Source organism: Dendrobates tinctorius, unplaced genomic scaffold (assembly GCF_039654945.1).
Source record: "Dendrobates tinctorius isolate UK_male_01 unplaced genomic scaffold, ASM3965494v1 ptg000109l, whole genome shotgun sequence".
Classification (NCBI taxonomy): domain Eukaryota; kingdom Metazoa; phylum Chordata; class Amphibia; order Anura; family Dendrobatidae; genus Dendrobates; species Dendrobates tinctorius.
In genome coordinates, this window is record NW_027361777.1 from 3,803,247 (window position 1) to 3,822,388 (window position 19,142).

Below are 19,142 nucleotides of genomic sequence, written 5' to 3' on the forward strand. Positions count from 1 at the left end.
GGATGAGTTTGCAACTGCTTTACTTTTGGAGAAATTTCAAAACATTCATTATTCAATAGGGCCCAAAATATCAAAAAACAGCGGTTTCAATGAACACACATTTCTTGGTAGAATCATGCAGGACTGAAATTTTTGATGTTTTTCCACTCCTCTCATGAGGCCAAACAAGTCTCTAAAAGCATGAGTTTGCAACTACTTTACTTTTGGAGAAAATTCAAAACATTCATTATTCAATAGAGCCCAATAGCAAAAATCAGGTTTTGAATGAAGAATCACATTTCTTGGTAGAATCATGCAGGATTGAAATTTTTAATGGTTTTTTACTCCTCTCAACAGCCCAAACAAGTTTCTAAAAGGATGAGTTTGCAACTACTTTACTTTTGGAGAAAATTCAAAACATTCATTATTCAATAGGGCCCAAACTATCAAAAACCAGCGGTTTCAATGAACACACATTTCTTGGAAGAATCATGCAGGACTGAAATTTTTGATGTTTTTCTACTCCTCTCATGAGCCCAAACAAGTCTCTAAAAGCATGAGTTTGCAACTACTTTACTTTTGGAGAAAATTCAAAACATTCATTATTCAATAGAGCCCAATAGCAAAAATCAGGTTTTGAATGAAGAATCACATTTCTTGATAGAATCATGCAGGATTGAAATTTTTGATGGTTTTTTACTCCTCTCAACAGCCCAAACAAGTTTCTAAAAGGATGAGTTTGCAAATACTTTACTTTTGGAGAAAATTCAAAACATTCATTATTCAATAGGGCCCAAACTATCAAAAACCAGCGGTTTCAATGAACACACATTTCTTGGTAGAATCATGCAGGACTGAAATTTTTGATGTTTTTCTACTTCTCTCATGAGCCCAAACAAGTCTCTAAAAGCATGAGTTTGCAACTACTTTACTTTTGGAGAAAATTCAAAACATTCATTATTCAATAGAGCCCAATAGCAAAAATCAGGTTTTGAATGAAGTATCACATTTCTTGGTAGAATCATGCAGGATTGAAATTTTTGATGGTTTTTTACTCCTCTCAACAGCCCAAACAAGTTTCTAAAAGGATGAGTTTGCAACTACTTTACTTTTGGAGAAAATTCAAAACATTCATTATTCAATAGGGCCCAAACTATCAAAAACCAGCGGTTTCAATGAACACACATTTCTTGGTAGAATCATGCAGGACTGAAATTTTTGATGTTTTTCTACTCCTCTCATGAGCCCAAACAAGTCTCTAAAAGGATGAGTTTGCAACTACTTTACTTTTGTAGAAAATTCAAAACATTCATTATTCAATAGAGCCCAATAGCAAAAAACAGCGTTTTGAATGAAGAATCACATTTCTTGGTAGAATCATGCAGGATTGAAATTTTTGATGGTTTTTTACTCCTCTCAACAGCCCAAACAAGTTTCTAAAAGGATGAGTTTGCAACTACTTTACTTTTGGAGAAAATTCAAAACATTCATTATTCAATAGGGCCCAAACTATCAAAAACCAGCGGTTTCAATGAACACACATTTCTTCGTAGAATCATGCAGGACTGAAATTTTTGATGTTTTTCTACTCCTCTCATGAGCCCAAACAAGTCCCTAAAAGCATGAGTTTGCAACTACTTTACTTTTGGAGAAAATTCAAAACATTCATTATTCAATAGAGCCCAATAGCAAAAATCAGGTTTTGAATGAAGAATCACATTTCTTGGTAGAATCATGCAGGATTGAAATTTTTGATGGTTTTTTACTCCTTTCAACAGCCCAAATAAGTTTCTAAAAGGATGAGTTTGCAACTACTTTACTTTTGGAGAAAATTCAAAACATTCATTATTCAATAGGGCCCAAACTATCAAAAACCAGCGGTTTCAATGAACACACATTTCTTGGTAGAATCATGCAGGACTGAAATTTTTGATGTTTTTCTACTCCTCTCATGAGCCCAAACAAGTCTCTAAAAGCATGAGTTTGCAACTACTTTACTTTTGGAGAAAATTCAAAACATTCACTATTCAATAGAGCCCAATAGCAAAAATCAGGTTTTGAATGAAGAATCACATTTCTTGGTAAAATCATGCAGGATTGAAATTTTTGATGGTTTTTTACTCCTCTCAACAGCCCAAACAAGTTTCTAAAAGGATTAGTTTGCAACTACTTTACTTTTGGAGAAAATTCAAAACATTCATTATTCAATAGGGCCCAAACTATCAAAAACCAGCGGTTTCAATGAACACACATTTCTTGGTAGAATCATGCAGGACTGAAATTTTTGATGTTTTTCCACTCCTCTCATGAGGCCAAACAAGTCTCTAAAAGCATGAGTTTGCAACTACTTTACTTTTGGAGAAAATTCAAAACATTCATTATTCAATAGAGCCCAATAGCAAAAATCAGGTTTTGAATTAAGAATCACATTTCTTGGTAGAAGCATGCAGGATTGAAATTTTTGATGGTTTTTTACTCCTCTCAACAGCCCAAACAAGTTTCTAAAAGGATGAGTTTGCAACTGCTTTACTTTTGGAGAAAATTCAAAACATTCATTATTCAATAGTGCCCAAAATATCAAAAAACAGCGGTTTGAATGAACACACATTTCTTGGTAGAATCGTGCAGGACTGAAATTTTTGATGTTTTTCTACTCCTCTCATGAGCCCAAACAAGTCTCTAAAAGGATGAGTTTGCAACTACTTTACTTTTGGAGAAAATTCAAAACATTCATTATTCAATAGAGCCCAATAGCAAAAAACAGCGTTTTGAATGAAGAATCACATTTCTTGGTAGAATCATGCAGGATTGAAATTTTTGATGGTTTTTTACTCCTCTCAACAGCCCAAACAAGTTTCTAAAAGGATGAGTTTGCAACTACTTTACTTTTGGAGAAAATTCAAAACATTCATTATTCAATAGGGCCCAAACTATCAAAAACCAGCGGTTTCAATGAACACACATTTCTTGGTAGAATCATGCAGGACTGAAATTTTTGATGTTTTTCTACTCCTCTCATGAGCCCAAACAAGTCTCTAAAAGCATGAGTTTGCAACTACTTTACTTTTGGAGAAAATTCAAAACATTCATTATTCAATAGAGCCCAATAGCAAAAATCAGGTTTTGAATGAAGAATCACATTTCTTGGTAGAATCATACAGGATTGAAATTTTTGATGGTTTTTTACTCCTCTCTACAGCCCAAACAAGTTTCTAAAAGGATGAGTTTGCAACTGCTTTACTTTTGGAGAAAATTCAAAACATTCATTATTCAATAGGGCCCAAACTATCAAAAACCAGCGGTTTGAATGAACACACATTTCTTAGTAGAATCATGCAGGACTGAAATTTTTGATGTTTTTCTACTCCTCTCATGAGCCCAAACAAGTCTCTAAAAGCATGAGTTTGCAACTACTTTACTTTTGGAGAAAATTCAAAACATTCATTATTCAATAGAGCCCAATAGCAAAAATCAGATTTTGAATGAAGAATCACATTTCTTGGTAGAAGCATGCAGGATTGAAATTTTTGATGGTTTTTTACTCCTCTCAACAGCCCAAACAAGTTTCTAAAAGGATGAGTTTGCAACTACTTTACTTTTGGAGAAAATTCAAAACATTCATTATTCAATAGGGCCCAAACTATCAAAAACCAGCGGTTTCAATGAACACACATTTCTTGGTAGAATCATGCAGGACTGAAGTTTTTCATGTTTTTCTACTCCTCTCATGAGCCCAAACAAGTCTCTAAAAGCATGAGTTTGCAACTACTTTACTTTTGGAGAAAATTCAAAACATTCATTATTCAATAGAGCCCAATAGCAAAAATCAGGTTTTGAATGAAGAATCACATTTCTTGGTAGAATCATGCAGGATTGAAATTCTTGATGGTTTTTTACTCCTCTCAACAGCCCAAACAAGTTTCTAAAAGGATGAGTTTGCAACTACTTTACTTTTGGAGAAAATTCAAAACATTCATTATTCAATAGGGCCCAAACTATCAAAAACCAGCGGTTTCAATGAACACACATTTCTTGGAAGAATCATGCAGGACTGAAATTTTTGATGTTTTTCTACTCCTCTCATGAGCCCAAACAAGTCTCTAAAAGCATGAGTTTGCAACTACTTTACTTTTGGAGAAAATTCAAGAGGGGCGTGGTCTGGAGCTCGATGGAGCAGGCTGTGTGAGCTCTGAGCTCTCAGGAAGCCTTCCTTATTAAGCGACATTTCAAGCCAACAAAAAGAATTTCTGCTTGGAAACTCTTTGGATTTGATAGCCTTTTATCCCAGGATCATTTTGAGCCTAATTTGGAGACTTTTGGCCGACTATTTCTGAAGAAAACATCTCCTGAAGACTGAGGGGCTGTGACTCAGCAGATTTTTCCCGCGCTGAGGCTTCTCTCTGCAACAACGTGCCCTTGGCTGAAGAGAAGAGGGAAGCGACTTTGTTATCAGTGCGGTGAGGAGCAGTAGCGATCCGGAGGCAGCTTCAGTGAGGTCGGAAGGCCAAGAAGATCAACGTCTGGTGAGAGGATTTAACATCGGCAGCGGCGGGTGTCTCTCGCCGGGAGGAAGCCGGCGGCTGCAGCAGGAGTGCAGGATTTGTCAACAAAGGAGGCGGCTGCACCAGTGTGAGCGGGAGTGGTTGCATTGAACAGGCGGGAGATCCAGGAGCGGCACCTGTGAAGAAACAGAGAAGAGCTGAAGCGCGCTAACCACGTGCAAAGCAAGTGCCTTGGGAGCGGTGTCTTGAAAGCGGAGTCGGAAGAAGAGGATCAACGTCTGGTGAGAGGACATAACATCGGCAGCAGCGGCGGGCGTCTCTCGCCGGGAGGAAGCTGGCGGCTGCAGCGGGAGTGCAGGATCTGTTAGCAAAGGAGGCTGCTGTACCGGTGTGAGCGGGAGCGACGGCATTGAGCAGACGGGAGGTTCAGGAGCGACACCTCTGAGGAGACAGAGAGGAGCTGAAGCAGGCTAATTACAGCCAGAAGAAGAAGAAGCGGCTTGCATTCTTTTACACAGCCTTGAGAGTGGTGTCTTGGAAGCGGAGTCAGAAGAAGGAGAAGCAGCGTCTGGTGAGTGGTTCTGACATTTGTACAGCAGAACGCCCTGGATTGAGAGGAGAGACGTGACTGTTTCTGTTGGAGTGCTGGGGCAGGTGACGCTCATGAGAAGAAGCTGACAGCTGCAGCGGGAGTATAGGAACTGATAGCTGAAGGAGCGACAGTGAGGTTGAAAGCAGGAGCAGTGGCATTAACTCAGCGGGAGACCTAAAAGTGGCGCCGGTAAGAAGCACAGCTGAGGGAATGGCTTACATCCTTTAACTTAATAACTGTTTTGGAAGCGGTGCCTGTGGAGTGGAGGTGGAGGGGGGAGTCCGGGGGAGACATCAGTGGCTACAGCAGCATCTAAGTGAGAGAGTCCTCGCTAAATCAAGCAATTGAAGGATCGCTTTTTGGCTGTCAATGCAGCGGCTGCAGGGGAGCGGTGATTGACCTCTATTACAGCGCCTTACAACGGGAGGAATCGGCAGCGTGGAGAAGGAACTTCAGCGACAAATAAAACGGCTTTGTGGACTTTCTAATGTCAAGACCTGGCGGAATTTAGCTGAGGGGTTTATATCTTTGGGTTTTGAGTGTGAAATTAGCAGGGAAGACTGAGGAGTGTTTGTTATCTGGTTCTGGGGGGTGTGGGTCTGACAGAGCTTCATTTATCGGTGGATCTGTTATATGTATCATAACTTGGTTTAGTTTTGATCAATAGCACTGGTTACTATATGTTGTGGTTCTGGAAGACCCTCACTTCTCAGGATAGCATATATTACAGAACAAAGTAGCAAAACAAAAACTAATGCTTTACTTGTCAGTTACATTTATATGATTTGAGGTATGTGTTATGTCCTGATTCTATAAAAAAAAAAAAAAAAAAAAAAAAGAGAGAGAGTAGATTTAAGATAATAGCTGACTCAGGACTTGTATTTGAAGTTCTTCCACATTAAATCCCAGTTTACTAGTTTTCATTGGGAGATATAACAGTAATACTCTCCAACTTTCAATTCCTCAATTCTTTATACCTTTTTGTCAACACAACTCTTGAAATTGCGGTGATTTGTATAGTAAAAAAGTTTAATAGTAGGGCACTTATTCACTTAGAGCATTGGAGCTAGATTTGAGTCCCAATATTTTGGTGTATAACCTTGTTTATTCACTTACAATACTAATTACTGTCAAAATGAGCCAGAAAAGCAATAAAATAAGACAGCAAAAGGAAAAACCATTATATAAACCAGATGTGACTGATCTGGATCAAGCTATATGTATTAGCCCTCCTTCTACACCAAAAAACACCAAATTCTCAATTGGTCAAAAAGGTGATACTCATACTTTAATGTTACAAGAGTTGGATAGTATTCAATCAGAAATGGACACATCTATTAACAGAAAATCTAAAAGAGATGAGAACAAGGGGGGAGGTCTGGCTGTACTGTCAGATGAGGAAGAATTCTATGAAACGTCCCCGTCTCAAAGTCCAGATAAAAATAGGCCCAGAATAGACCATAGCTTTGCAGAGGAGGAATCTGATTCCAGTAATCATGGGGGTCTGGAAGATATTCAAGCGTCTGAGAAAGGGGCTTCTGAGAAATATGTCAGAGATCTAATTCTGGCACTAAATAAAAGTTTTGAGTCAGCCCTAGACAAGCATACTAGCCGTTTACAAGCCAACCTTGACACAGTTATCACTAGGATAGACAAAAATGATAAAAAAATAGAAGTTCTTGGGAAGACCTCTGATTCCCTTCAAAAACAACAAGCTAATGCCCAAAAAGAAATCCTTTTTCTACGCAGTAAAGTAGCCGATCTGGAAGACCGTAGTAGAAGAAATAACATTAAGCTGAGAGGAATCTCCGAAAAAATTAATCAGAATGGTTTACAAAAATACGTCAAGGAGATTTTAGTTAAGATCTTACCTTCTATCCCTGAGTTAGAACTAATGATAGATAGAATTCATAGACTCCCTCGCCCAGCATCCATCTCGACTGAGGTTCCTAGAGACACTATCCTGAGATTTCACTTCTACTCCACCAAAGAAAAATTCTTAAACTACCTTAAAACCAACAAACTTCTTCCCCATCCTTATGATCATATCAAATCATATGCTGACCTTTCAAAAGACACTATTCAAACAAGGAAAGGTTTTAATGAAGTCACAACATTACTAAGGAAAAAAGGTGTGATTTATAGGTGGGGGTTTCCTACTAAACTATTGATAAACCATGGCGGCAAGTTTACAACAATTTTGTCTCCACAAGAAGGAAAGCATTTCATTAAATCCTTGGATGAGAGGAATGAAGCTCCAGGGTGAAAAATGTAAATCCGAATTGTTTTAACACTTACATTTTGTGTTATGCAGGAGGCTTCCTGTAGAGTTTCACGAACTTTTCCCCATTTTTAGGAAGTTTACCCAGGATTTTGGTATTTTCTTCCTATTTATGTTATTATTTGTATTTCTGTATTGTTTTTAGAGTTAAGTTTATGGTTAAGATACTGTCATTCAATGTGAGGGGTTTGAATAGTCCTGTCAAGAGATATCTCACATGGAGAGAGATTAGGGGCAGCAAAGCAGATATCATCTGCCTTCAAGAGGTGAAACTAGCCAGGGAAGGACACCCTAAATTTGAAAATAAAAATTTTCCACATATATTTAAATCTCTAAACGAGAAAAAAAGAGCAGGTGTTTTAATCTTAATTAAAAACACAATCTCATTCGAAATTATCAGTGAATTCTCTGATTGTGCAGGCAGATATTTGATTCTTATCTGCTTAATCGACAATCAATTGACAACACTGGTGAACATTTATGCCCCCTGTAATGGACAAATGAGTTTCTTCAATGGTCTGGACAAAAAAATTCAGGAAGTAAAAAGAGGTACCACTGTCCTAGTAGGTGATTTCAACATTGTTCCGGATGGATCACTGGATTCTACTTCTCCCACTAGATCCTTATTCCCTGAACTCAAACGCTGGCTTTGTAACCATGAATATTTAGACGTTTTTAGGTGTCTCAACACATCCTCTTTGGAATATACTCACTTCTCAGAGGCACACAAATCTTTTTCCAGAATTGATTTATTCTTAACAGACACATTCTCAATTTCAAAATTTAAAAAAATAGAAATTCTACCCAAAACATTTTCAGACCACTCCCCAATTGTTGCTGAGATTTCTCTTGGTAGGTCGGCCAAATTTAAATCTCAGTGGAGATGTGATTCATCACTTCTATTCAACCCAAACCTAAAAAAGGAAATAGAATTGGCTTTAAACAATTATTTTATGGAGAATGACATAAACAACATATGCCCATTTACCCTATGGAATGCTCACAAAGCAGTGATTAGAGGTGTAATGACCCATTTAGCCTTCACCAAAAAAAAGATAAGTAAGGAAAAAATACATAAAATACAATCAGACTTAAAAAATTTAGAAGAAACCATACAAAAATCATCCCATATACCACCCAATATCCATTCAGAAATCCTAAAATTAAGAATAGATCTGAGATCGGAACTATTTGGTGAATATGATAAATATGCTAAATCCATGAGGTCTAATTTTTATTCATCATACAACAAGCCGACTAAACTCATGGCACAAAAATTTAGAACAATAAGAATTAAAAGCAGAATCAATAGAATTAAACATAATGGCTCTATACTAGAACATCCCAAGAAGATCGTAGATGCCTTTGCAGAATATTACTCTTCTATTTACAATTTAAAATCAGATCAGGAAACACAGCAACCTGATAGCCAAAGAATTGATGATTTTCTTACGTCTTTAAATTTACCTAAGGTTACCACCCAACAATTATTAAATCTAGAGGCCCCCTTTTCTGCGTCGGAAATTTCAGAAGCCATTAAATCACTCAAAAAGAAAAAAGCTCCGGGACCCGATGGATACTCTAACGAGTATTACCAAACCTTCCAATCTATCTTAACCCCTTATTTGGTCCAAGTTTTTGACAAAGCATCTTGGTCTGGCGCCTTTCCCTCTGAAATGTTACGGGCCAATATAATTCTAATACCCAAACCCAAAGGAGACCTGGAGTCAGTTAAAAACTATAGACCCATTTCATTAATAAACACAGATGTCAAATTATTTTCAAAAATCATAGCTAATAGACTAAAGAACATCCTTCCAAACATTATCCATAAAGATCAGCTTGGATTCATTGAGGGACGCCAGACAATCGACGGTACTAGGAGAACACTGAATCTGATTAATTTCATCAAGAGGAAAAAAATCCCCTCACTCCTTTTGGCTTTAGACGCAGAGAAAGCCTTTGATAGGGTTAATTGGGAGTTCCTAAAAGCAACCTTAAACAAATTCGGCTTTAGTAACAAAATAATAAAAACAATAATGGCACTATATTCAAACCCTTCCGCAAATGTCTATGCAAATAGTCATCTATCCAACCAAATTATGATATCTAATGGTACCAGACAGGGATGCCCACTTTCCCCCCTCTTATTTGCGTTGATAATGGAACCTCTAGCGGAAGCAATAAGAGCTAATGGTGATATTCGCGGTATCCAGATAGGAGACAACCAATCTAAGATCAGCCTCTTCGCTGATGACATTATCCTGAGCTTGTCAGATCCACTGAATTCAATCAAAGAGGTTCTATCAACTATCGAACGTTTTTCTGGGATCTCATTTTACAAAATCAACGAGACCAAATCCAAAATACTAGATTTCTTTCTTAATGATCTTACTATCTCAAACATTAAGAGGATCTCCAGCTTCGATTGGGAAAAGGAGGATATTTCATATTTAGGTATCAGTTTAACTAGAAATTTTAGGAAAACAGTGGAGATAAATTTGCAGAATATTATAAAAAAAACCCAGAACGAATTAAATAGTTTCTCGAGTCAGGAAATCTCATGGGTAGGCAGAATAATTTTATTTAAACTTTTTACCCTCCCAAAAATACTTTATACCTTCAGAGCAATACCATTATTTATCCCATTAAAATATCTCAGGAAGCTTCAGTCCAATATAAATAAATTCATATGGAATAAGAAAAGAGCAAGAGTAGCATCACACATTTTAACTAGAAATAAACTTAATGGCGGACTCGCCCTTCCAAACATAATTAATTATTACTATGCTAATCTAATCAAGCAATCCTTTTTTTGGGTAAATACAAACAATGCTCCAGCATGGGTAGAAATTGAGATGTACTTCAACAAAAATAAAACTCTTCTAAAGGCAATCTTGGAATGTCTTATGTCATCCACCCCTTCATATTATGATTCCCCAACAATTTCTGCAACCCTTTCAGCATGGAAACAATTAGCTAGGCCCCAAATTAAAAAGAGTCAGAGCCAAAGATATGTTCAATTAAAAAATGTTCCTATTAAATTTCTCGGTCTGATAGTGGAAAAAGAAATTCCGGCAGATTGGAACAAATCAGGTATTAGGGTAATAGGAGATCTGTATGACGGTAGGAAATTCTTAAGCAACGAAACACTAAAGACTCAAAAGAATTTTTCTTTTCAGGATTTCAATCTCTTTTCTCTGCTCAAAAAATATATACTAAAATTTATAAGGAAAAAATCATTTATAACGGAATCTACTAGTCTGCTACTTTGTAATCCTAATGTTAAACTCCACTGGAGATCGAGAAATATTTACGATTTCTTAAATGGTTCGGAGGATCTAGAGAAGACCCCATATATGCTAAATTGGGAGAATGATATTAATATTTCAGTCTCTATGGAACAATGGAAACAGGCTTTTAAAAGGACATATTCGTCTAATATTTGCGCCTCTCTACATGAGTCCTTTTATAAATTGATATCTAGGTGGTACTTTACGCCAGTAAAATTAGCCAGAATATTCCCAGGTAGATCTTCAGATTGCTGGAGAAACTGTGGGTTTATAGGTTCGCTTTTGCATGTTTTCTGGGAATGTCCTAATATTAGGCCTTTGTGGTTGGAGATCTCTAGGTTAATTAACGAGGTGACAAAACAAAAAATTACCCTAACACCACAAATGGCATTATTGTCCTTAAATCTTGATGAGATCCATCCTTCCCATATCCCAACAGTCATTCATTTGTTTCTTATAACAAAGAATGCCATAGCATCTCTATGGAATGAAAATGCAACGCCCAAACTCAGTGATATTACTGATAGAATGTCGTTGCACTGTTCATACGAGAAAAGTCATGCTATGGCAAATAACTACTTCGCAACATTCAGTAAAAGATGGAAATCCTGGATATGCTTCGCCTCAGATCAAAATTTATCTGAAATCACTTGCTCCTGATCTCTCCTACTGTGTGATTCAGTTAATTTGCTATTCATTTACGCTGTAATGCTCTTCCCCTGATTATACTTTATAAAGTGAACATTTCCCTTTCAAAACAGAAATAAAGATATATAAACATTACTTTAGTTTATTGTAGGACTATATCGTTGTACCTTAAATATATTACTACTGTTAAGGTATATATATTCTATGTAGGACTATCTTGGTGTACTTCAAATATATTACTACGGTTAAGGTATATATATTTTATATGTTATTATTAGATACTCCTACTGAATACTCATGTTACTACAATACTGTTATTTCTGTATATCCTACGGCTATAGGTATGACGTAAAAATATTACTGTTAATGTTATGTAAAATTTTAATAAAGTTGTTTGAAAATGGAGAAAATTCAAAACATTCATTATTCAATAGAGCCCAATAGCAAAAATCAGGTTTTGAATGAAGAATCACATTTCTTGGTAGAATCATGCAGGATTGAAATTTTTGATGGTTTTTTACTCCTCTCAACAGCCCAAACAAGTTTCTAAAAGGATGAGTTTGCAAATACTTTACTTTTGGAGAAAATTCAAAACATTCATTATTCAATAGGGCCCAAACTATCAAAAACCAGCGGTTTCAATGAACACACATTTCTTGGTAGAATCATGCAGGACTGAAATTTTTGATGTTTTTCTACTCCTCTCATGAGCCCAAACAAGTCTCTAAAAGCATGAGTTTGCAACTACTTTACTTTTGGAGAAAATTCAAAACATTCATTATTCAATAGAGCCCAATAGCAAAAATCAGGTTTTGAATGAAGTATCACATTTCTTGGTAGAATCATGCAGGATTGAAATTTTTGATGGTTTTTTACTCCTCTCAACAGCCCAAACAAGTTTCTAAAAGGATGAGTTTGCAACTACTTTACTTTTGGAGAAAATTCAAAACATTCATTATTCAATAGGGCCCAAACTATCAAAAACCAGCGGTTTCAATGAACACACATTTCTTGGTAGAATCATGCAGGACTGAAATTTTTGATGTTTTTCTACTCCTCTCATGAGCCCAAACAAGTCTCTAAAAGGATGAGTTTGCAACTACTTTACTTTTGGAGAAAATTCAAAACATTCATTATTCAATAGAGCCCAATAGCAAAAAACAGCGTTTTGAATGAAGAATCACATTTCTTGGTAGAATCATGCAGGATTGAAATTTTTGATGGTTTTTTACTCCTCTCAACAGCCCAAACAAGTTTCTAAAAGGATGAGTTTGCAACTACTTTACTTTTGGAGAAAATTCAAAACATTCATTATTCAATAGGGCCCAAACTATCAAAAACCAGCGGTTTCAATGAACACACATTTCTTGGTAGAATCATGCAGGACTGAAATTTTTGATGTTTTTCTACTCCTCTCATGAGCCCAAACAAGTCCCTAAAAGCATGAGTTTGCAACTACTTTACTTTTGGAGAAAATTCAAAACATTCATTATTCAATAGAGCCCAATAGCAAAAATCAGGTTTTGAATGAAGAATCACATTTCTTGGTAGAATCATGCAGGATTGAAATTTTTGATGGTTTTTTACTCCTCTCAACAGCCCAAATAAGATTCTAAAAGGATGAGTTTGCAACTACTTTACTTTTGGAGAAAATTCAAAACATTCATTATTCAATAGGGCCCAAACTATCAAAAACCAGCGGTTTCAATGAACACACATTTCTTGGTAGAATCATGCAGGACTGAAATTTTTGATGTTTTTCTACTCCTCTCATGAGCCCAAACAAGTCTCTAAAAGCATGAGTTTGCAACTACTTTACTTTTGGAGAAAATTCAAAACATTCACTATTCAATAGAGCCCAATAGCAAAAATCAGGTTTTGAATGAAGAATCACATTTCTTGGTAAAATCATGCAGGATTGAAATTTTTGATGGTTTTTTACTCCTCTCAACAGCCCAAACAAGTTTCTAAAAGGATGAGTTTGCAACTACTTTACTTTTGGAGAAAATTCAAAACATTCATTATTCAATAGGGCCCAAACTATCAAAAACCAGCGGTTTCAATGAACACACATTTCTTGGTAGAATCATGCAGGACTGAAATTTTTTATGTTTTTCCACTCCTCTCATGAGGCCAAACAAGTCTCTAAAAGCATGAGTTTGCAACTACTTTACTTTTGGAGAAAATTCAAAACATTCATTATTCAATAGAGCCCAATAGCAAAAATCAGGTTTTGAATTAAGAATCACATTTCTTGGTAGAAGCATGCAGGATTGAAATTTTTGATGGTTTTTTACTCCTCTCAACAGCCCAAACAAGTTTCTAAAAGGATGAGTTTGCAACTGCTTTACTTTTGGAGAAAATTCAAAACATTCATTATTCAATAGTGTCCAAAATATCAAAAAACAGCGGTTTGAATGAACACACATTTCTTGGTAGAATCGTGCAGGACTGAAATTTTTGATGTTTTTCTACTCCTCTCATGAGCCCAAACAAGTCTCTAAAAGGATGAGTTTGCAACTACTTTACTTTTGGAGAAAATTCAAAACATTCATTATTCAATAGAGCCCAATAGCAAAAAACAGCGTTTTGAATGAAGAATCACATTTCTTGGTAGAATCATGCAGGATTGAAATTTTTGATGGTTTTTTACTCCTCTCAACAGCCCAAACAAGTTTCTAAAAGGATGAGTTTGCAACTGCTTTACTTTTGGAGAAAATTCAAAACATTCATTATTCAATAGGGCCCAAACTATCAAAAACCAGCGGTTTCAATGAACACACATTTCTTGGTAGAATCATGCAGGACTGAAATTTTTGATGTTTTTCTACTCCTCTCATGAGCCCAAACAAGTCCCTAAAAGCATGAGTTTGCAACTACTTTACTTTTGGAGAAAATTCAAAACATTCATTATTCAATAGAGCCCAATAGCAAAAATCAGGTTTTGAATGAAGAATCACATTTCTTGGTAGAATCATGCAGGATTGAAATTTTTGATGGTTTTTTACTCCTCTCAACAGCCCAAATAAGTTTCTAAAAGGATGAGTTTGCAACTACTTTACTTTTGGAGAAAATTCAAAACATTCATTATTCAATAGGGCCCAAACTATCAAAAACCAGCGGTTTCAATGAACACACATTTCTTGGTAGAATCATGCAGGACTGAAATTTTTGATGTTTTTCTACTCCTCTCATGAGCCCAAACAAGTCTCTAAAAGCATGAGTTTGCAACTACTTTACTTTTGGAGAAAATTCAAAACATTCACTATTCAATAGAGCCCAATAGCAAAAATCAGGTTTTGAATGAAGAATCACATTTCTTGGTAAAATCATGCAGGATTGAAATTTTTGATGGTTTTTTACTCCTCTCAACAGCCCAAACAAGTTTCTAAAAGGATGAGTTTGCAACTACTTTACTTTTGGAGAAAATTCAAAACATTCATTATTCAATAGGGCCCAAACTATCAAAAACCAGCGGTTTCAATGAACACACATTTCTTGGTAGAATAATGCAGGACTGAAATTTTTGATGTTTTTCTACTCCTCTCATGAGCCCAAACAAGTCTCTAAAAGGATGAGTTTGCAACTACTTTACTTTTGGAGAAAATTCAAAACATTCATTATTCAATAGAGCCCAATAGCAAAAAACAGCGTTTTGAATGAAGAATCACATTTCTTGGTAGAATCATGCAGGATTGAAATTTTTGATGGTTTTTTACTCCTCTCAACAGCCCAAACAAGTTTCTAAAAGGATGAGTTTGCAACTACTTTACTTTTGGAGAAAATTCAAAACATTCATTATTCAATAGGGCCCAAACTATCAAAAACCAGCGGTTTCAATGAACACACATTTCTTGGTAGAATCATGCAGGACTGAAATTTTTGATGTTGTTCTACTCCTCTCATGAGCCCAAACAAGTCCCTAAAAGCATGAGTTTGCAACTACTTTACTTTTGGAGAAAATTCAAAACATTCATTATTCAATAGAGCCCAATAGCAAAAATCAGGTTTTGAATGAAGAATCACATTTCTTGGTAGAATCATGCAGGATTGAAATTTTTGATGGTTTTTTACTCCTCTCAACAGCCCAAATAAGTTTCTAAAAGGATGAGTTTGCAACTACTTTACTTTTGGAGAAAATTCAAAACATTCATTATTCAATAGGGCCCAAACTATCAAAAACCAGCGGTTTCAATGAACACACATTTCTTGGTAGAATCATGCAGGACTGAAATTTTTGATGTTTTTCTACTCTCATGAGCCCAAACAAGTCACTAAAAGCATGAGTTTGCAACTACTTTACTTTTGGAGAAAATTCAAAACATTCACTATTCAATAGAGCCCAATAGCAAAAATCAGGTTTTGAATGAAGAATCACATTTCTTGGTAAAATCATGCAGGATTGAAATTTTTGATGGTTTTTTACTCCTCTCAACAGCCCAGACAAGTTTCTAAAAGGATGAGTTTGCAACTACTTTACTTTTGGAGAAAATTCAAAACATTCATTATTCAATAGGGCCCAAACTATCAAAAACCAGCGGTTTCAACGAACACACATTTCTTGGTAGAATCATGCAGGACTGAAATTTTTTATGTTTTTCCACTCCTCTCATGAGGCCAAACAAGTCTCTAAAAGCATGAGTTTGCAACTACTTTACTTTTGGAGAAAATTCAAAACATTCATTATTCAATAGAGCCCAATAGCAAAAATCAGGTTTTGAATTAAGAATCACATTTCTTGGTAGAAGCATGCAGGATTGAAATTTTTGATGGTTTTTTTACTCCTCTCAACAGCCCAAACAAGTTTCTAAAAGGATGAGTTTGCAACTGCTTTACTTTTGGAGAAAATTCAAAACATTCATTATTCAATAGTGCCCAAAATATCAAAAAACAGCGGTTTGAATGAACACACATTTCTTGGTAGAATCGTGCAGGACTGAAATTTTTGATGTTTTTCTACTCCTCTCATGAGCCCAAACAAGTCTCTAAAAGGATGAGTTTGCAACTACTTTACTTTTGGAGAAAATTCAAAACATTCATTATTCAATAGAGCCCAATAGCAAAAATCAGGTTTTGAATGAAGAATCACATTTCTTGGTAGAATCATGCAGGATTGAAATTTTTGATGGTTTTTTACTCCTCTCAACAGCCCAAATAAGTTTCTAAAAGGATGAGTTTGCAACTACTTTACTTTTGGAGAAAATTCAAAACATTCATTATTCAATAGGGCCCAAACTATCAAAAACCAGCGGTTTCAATGAACACACATTTCTTGGTAGAATCATGCAGGACTGAAATTTTTGATGTTTTTCTACTCCTCTCATGAGCCCAAACAAGTCTCTAAAAGCATGAGTTTGCAACTACTTTACTTTTGGAGAAAATTCAAAACATTCACTATTCAATAGAGCCCAATAGCAAAAATCAGGTTTTGAATGAAGAATCACATTTCTTGGTAAAATCATGCAGGATTGAAATTTTTGATGGTTTTTTACTCCTCTCAACAGCCCAAACAAGTTTCTAAAAGGATGAGTTTGCAACTACTTTACTTTTGGAGAAAATTCAAAACATTCATTATTCAATAGGGCCCAAACTATCAAAAACCAGCGGTTTCAATGAACACACATTTCTTGGTAGAAAAATGCAGGACTGAAATTTTTGATGTTTTTCCACTCCTCTCATGAGGCCAAACAAGTCTCTAAAAGCATGAGTTTGCAACTACTTTACTTTTGGAGAAAATTCAAAACATTCATTATTCAATAGAGCCCAATAGCAAAAATCAGGTTTTGAATTAAGAATCACATTTCTTGGTAGAAGCATGCAGGATTGAAATTTTTGATGGTTTTTTACTCCTCTCAACAGCCCAAACAAGTTTCTAAAAGGATGAGTTTGCAACTGCTTTACTTTTGGAGAAAATTCAAAACATTCATTATTCAATAGTGCCCAAAATATCAAAAAACAGCGGTTTGAATGAAAACACATTTCTTGGTAGAATCGTGCAGGACTGAAATTTTTGATGTTTTTCTACTCCTCTCATGAGCCCAAACAAGTCTCTAAAAGGATGAGTTTGCAACTACTTTACTTTTGGAGAAAATTCAAAACATTCATTATTCAATAGAGCCCAATAGCAAAAAACAGCGTTTTGAATGAAGAATCACATTTCTTGGTAGAATCATGCAGGATTGAAATTTTTGACGGTTTTTTACTCCTCTCAACAGCCCAAACAAGTTTCTAAAAGGATGAGTTTGCAACTACTTTACTTTTGGAGAAAATTCAAAACATTCATTATTCAATAGGGCCCAAACTATCAAAAACCAGCGGTTTCAATGAACACACATTTCTTGGTAGAATCATGCAGGACTGAAATTTTTGATGTTTTTCTACTCCTCTCATAAGCCCAAACAAGTCTCTAAAAGCATGAGTTTGCAACTACTTTACTTTTGGAGAAAATTCAAAACATTCATTATTCAATAGAGCCCAATAGCAAAAATCAGGTTTTGAATGAAGAATCACATTTCTTGGTAGAATCATACAGGATTGAAATTTTTGATGGTTTTTTACTCCTCTCTACAGCCCAAACAAGTTTCTAAAAGGATGAGTTTGCAACTGCTTTACTTTTGGAGAAAATTCAAAACATTCATTATTCAATAGGGCCCAAACTATCAAAAACCAGCGGTTTGAATGAACACACATTTCTTGGTAGAATCATGCAGGACTCAAATTTTTGATGATTTTCTACTCCTCTCATGAGCCCAAACAAGTTTCTAAAAGCATGAGTTTGCAACTACTTTACTTTTGGAGAAAATTCAAAACATTCATTATTCAATAGAGCCCAATAGCAAAAATCAGGTTTTGAATGAAGAATCACATTTCTTGGTAGAATCATGCAGGATTGAAATTTTTGATGGTTTTTTACTCCTCTCAACAGCCCAAACAAGTTTCTAAAAGGATGAGTTTGCAACTACTTTACTTTTGGAGAAAATTCAAAACATTCATTATTCAATAGGGCCCAAACTATCAAAAACCAGCGGTTTCAATGAACACACATTTCTTGGTAGAATCATGCAGGACTGAAATTTTTGATGTTTTTCTACTCCTCTCATGAGCCCAAACAAGTCTCTAAAAGCATGAGTTTGCAACTACTTTACTTTTGGAGAAAATTCAAAACATTCATTATTCAATAGAGCCCAATAGCAAAAATCAGGTTTTGAATTAAGAATCACATTTCTTGGTAGAATCATGCAGGATTGAAATTTTTGATGGTTTTTTACTCCTCTCAACAGCCCAAACAAGTTTCTAAAAGGATGAGTTTGCAACTACTTTACTTTTGGAGAAAATTCAAAACATTCATTATTCAAAAGGGCCCAAACTATCAAAAACCAGCGGTTTCAATGAACACACATTTCTTGGTAGAATCATGCAGGACTGAAATTTTTGATGTTTTTCTACTCCTCTCTCATGAGCCCAAACAAGTCTCTAAAAGCATGAGTTTGCAACTACTTTACTTTTGGAGAAAATTCAAAACATTCATTATTCAATAGAGCCCAATAGCAAAAATCAGGTTTTGAATGAAGAATCACATTTCTTGGTAAAATCATGCAGGATTGAAATTTTTGATGGTTTTTTACTCCTCTCAACAGCCCAAACAAGTTTCTAAAAGGATGAGTTTGCAACTACTTTACTTTTGGAGAAAATTCAAAACATTCATTATTCAATAGGGCCCAAACTATCAAAAACCAGCGGTTTCAATGAACACACATTTCTTGGTAGAATCATGCAGGACTGAAATTTTTGATGTTTTTCTACTCCTCTCATGAGCCCAAACAAGTTTCTAAAAGCATGAGTTTGCA